Source organism: Cynara cardunculus (genome assembly GCF_001531365.2).
Source record: "Cynara cardunculus var. scolymus isolate 2C chromosome LG 16, CcrdV1, whole genome shotgun sequence".
NCBI classification, from domain to species: Eukaryota; Viridiplantae; Streptophyta; class Magnoliopsida; order Asterales; family Asteraceae; genus Cynara; species Cynara cardunculus.
This window is the reverse complement of record NC_037543.1, coordinates 19,046,978-19,051,401: the sequence shown is the minus strand read 5'-3', so window position 1 is coordinate 19,051,401 and position 4,424 is coordinate 19,046,978.

The window sequence follows — 4,424 nt, the reverse complement described above, 5'->3', positions numbered from 1 at the left end:
AACCATCTTCATCTGTTTCATAACCTTATTTTAAAGGTGAGATGAATACATGAACCTAAGTTCATCTAGCGTGTTGTCCGTATGTCAAAGCTTATAAAGTATGCTGATGAAACTGAGTTCATCAACTAAATAACGCGGACAATGACCTACATAGGCAATATGATTGAGGAGATCGCTAAACTAATGAATTTTCCTGGCATATGATGGAATGTAATAGTAAACTTACTTGTTGAGAAAAACAGTTGCGGCACAGACTATATGAACGGCATAGACTCTGTCACCTATGAAAGATTACAGATCATTATATAATTTCCCTGCATTAAACAATAAGGATTAAGTACTAATTTTCATGTATTAAAAGTAAGTAATGAAGTTATCTACTTATACTTGCCTGAACAGTCTTTTCAGGATAATCAACTATTCATCCCTTCTTTATAACAGACTAACAAAACGAGAACAAAACTCCGAATCAGTATCTTATTTGATATACTTAACTATATAAATCATGGTACATCAACTTGAGTACCTGATAGATCTTTCTGGTGGTGATGTTGTTATAACTTGTGAATCTGGTGTCATCGAAATATTTTACTTTAATGCAAAAAGCTTATAATAATACACTGATCAATGTCTAACAAGTTGCCAAACCATGAAATCGAATATTGGACATCCTCATCAAAACCACAATTGTCAATACCTGATGTTATTCTATGTGATTGTCGACAAAAAAAGCAGACACAATCTTTAAACACACTGATATATGCCATAAAAGTGACAAACACATGACTTGAATAGGCAAGTGTAATTTACGGTGTTATGAACACAATATCATCATCAAATTTCATATGCACCCCGTCATGTTGAAATGCCAAAATTATAATGTTTAAACAAACTAGAAAATCCAGTACTGGATGTAAGTTCTTAAATGCGTCTACATGAAAATTCAGATTTGAAGTCTCTCTACCTTTGTATCGTGAGCTCGCTTCCTTATCTTAGCACACGGACGACTTCATCGATTGAATTGAACTTTTCAAATTCTTTAATTACGTAATCCTTCTTGTTGTTATAGTTGTTGACCAATATCTTTGCTACGTATTTCATCTTGAGGTTTCGATTCTCTTGTGTTTTACTTTAGGTGCCAGTCTAGTCTTCCATATTTTCATATCTCCCATGTATGTCTCCATATGTCTCATTGTAAACACTTCTCAATCATAAAAGTTGTGTTGTGTCTGTCAGTCCATTCTTAATCTCTCTTGACCAGTTTCATCCAATTCTTTTCCTGCTGCATGTCCTAATGTATTCAAATGTCTGATCATCAACCTTTGCTGCATAAACAGAAAGAAATGCTTAACTCATCTTCTTCATACTTAATAAAGAATGCAGTTATAAGTTAGTATTTAATTCATACCAGGATATATGTTATGAAATCATACATTTGTAGAAGGTGGTCGTCATCGGACACCTCTCGATATATGTTGTCTATGACAACAATCGATGGATTTTTCAAATTGAACACCACAAGATAATAATGTCCCTTATCACGTAACGGGAAGAATACCTATTATTTCATCAAGTTGTCAAAGTAAAATTCGGGTGAATTCATATTAAACATAATTAATTGAAAACTAAATGGAAATTTAATAATGCATTCATATTAAACTATACGACTGATTACATAATCAAGACATCTAGATACTGACGTTGTTCACATCTAGAAACAAAAATCAGCACCTACATTCATCCGAAACACAGTCTTATGAAATTAGATTCATATTAAACATAATTAATTGAAAACTAAATTAACCTTATAATAATGCAATCGTATTAAAATATACGACTGTTTACATAATCAAGACATCTAGGTATTGACGTTGTTCACATATATATATAAACAAAAATCAGCACCTACATTCATTCAGATGACAGTCTTATAATAATGCAAATGTATTAAACTATACGGCTGTTTACATAAACAAGACATCTAGATACTGGCGTTGTTCACATCTAGAAAAAAAAATCAGCACTTAGCTAATGATGTTTGCAATAGTGTATCAGATTCATTGATAGGTGTGACTAAGTGCATAGTGAAAATGATAGCATTGTAGTATGTCTGAACGTGGAAAAGATTGTGCAGACCATTCAAAAGTGATGCGTAGACAGTCCTGGTTGTGATGGTTATTTTGAGTGTGCAGAGTTCAATTTTCAGATATGTGAAAGAGCCTTTTGAGTATCGAGTACAAAGGGTAGTTTAGGTTTATTCATGGATAGTTCTGACTGTGATGGTTATGTTCAGTTCCAGATCTCAAGCACGAAAGTTTGGTAATCGACGGGGTCGAAATGCATTTGTTTTCTCTGGTGATGTTTATACTGAAGTGAAGTTGGGTTTATTATATTTATTCACATTGACTCTGTTATGTACTAATTCTTTTAATGTTTGGTTTTTCTTTAGTAGTATAAGACATAGAGTACAATGGAGTTAAGAAGAAGAAGAGATGCTTAAGGTTTGTTGTTCCATAACAATTTAATATGAGTTTTAGGCATGCATATTGTACACCTTTCATTGTATTGTTGTTATCATTTTCAAAGACAATCGTGTAAGATAACACATGATAATTTTCACTGTAAAGACACAAACCAGGCCAAAGAGGACTGTGATTAGATTGTTATGGGACTGGAAACATTTATCTATAGCAATATTGAAGTTAAAAACAAAAATGATTGGTATGTGCATTAGTTGTATTAGTAGAAGGATTCGTTAGATCAATAACAAAAATGAATTGCACATTGCGGTATTCAACATTACTAACCATTTACATATGTTGAGTCCTCTGAATCTTGGGCTGGAAGAACTGGTGCGCAATTTGGTAATGCATCTGGGTTAACTACAACTGATAGCAAATATATCCATCAAGTTAAACGCCAAAACGATATACATCATGAAATGCTAAGCCAAGTGGTAAAGGATGCTTAACTCCTAGGTGGCCAATTAAGTGGACTTAACTAATTGAAGTGGTGATATGATGCTTACTGCCTAGCGGGTGTTTAATCATTCCTAAGCAATAATTTTTAGATCACTGAGTCAACGCCAGTTAATGTTTTGATTTTGGGAACAAGTTGTGATGAATAGATAGAGCTATGTATATATTGACTGATATCTGTGTTGGGTTTTTGGAGCTGCTGGCAGTTGGAGTAACTTATGCTTCTTTGTTTTCATTTTATATGCAAAATTCACCAACATGATCAAAACCTTACTAGTAATGATTTCATAAAATCTGAATAATCAGTGAAAACATTTAAGGTCTACACCCTAAGTTCTATATGCCTTATATCATTATTGGAATGAGAATGCATAATGTATAATAACCTAACAAGAGAAAGTGGGTAAAATGACAGTGAATAAGAGTGATGATGCCGGATTCACGATGCAACAAGTTTCATTGTTATGTCCTTATTTGTATTAATAGAAGAATTCGTTAGGTCAAGATATTCCATTAATTGAATATTACGGTATTCAACATCACTAACCATGTATATATATTGAGTCCTCTGATTCTTGGGCTGGAATAACTGGTTCGACATTCTGAAATGCAACTGGGTTCACTTGGACTGCAACTGGGTTCATTACAAAATCATCAGCTTCATCTTCGTCTAAAAAAACAGGATTTGCAACAGTGTTCTTGAACTTAGACAAGGAATTCCTTATCATGATTCTCTCGCTCCTTTTCCGAATTGATTCATGGGGATACCACACAATAAGGTTATTGGAATAACGTTATACTAAATGCAATCAACCAAACAATTACCTCGATTTGTTGCAATGACAATTCCGGGTTGAACTTCGTCTGCCATTTTAATAGAATCGTAACTCGTATTCTTCAATGAATCTTGCTATTTGTCTTCTAAAGCAGAGTGATTATCGCATTCATGATCTCATAGCATCCCTTAGAATAGATTAACTTTTCCAATTCCAATCTTACCCTTGGTTACCATCAATTTATCAGGCGCGTGCATATAGTTAACCATTTTATTTCAATTTTGCCATCAAAATGCATCTTGACCATAGATTAAAAATTGAAGGGTTGAGATGATGGTTGTATTGAGTGTAGGAAAGGGAAAGGTTACAAAATCATAAAATCTCATGATTTGTGTATAGTGTATTTTTAATATTAATCTTGTTATTTTTTTCTAATATTGATCTTCCGTCTTTAATGCTTATGAATTTGTGATTGGTGGAGGAGACCCGGTAGTAAAGTATTCGGTATCGTTCAAACATTTATGGATAAACACAAAAACTGGGTATGTACAAATTATCAATTATTTAAAAATAATTGAATAGTGTTCAGAAGTAAACACATGAACATTGTTCATAAGCAAAGCTTGATGTTTGTTCATAGGTGAACCAAGTATCATTCCACATTTATTTC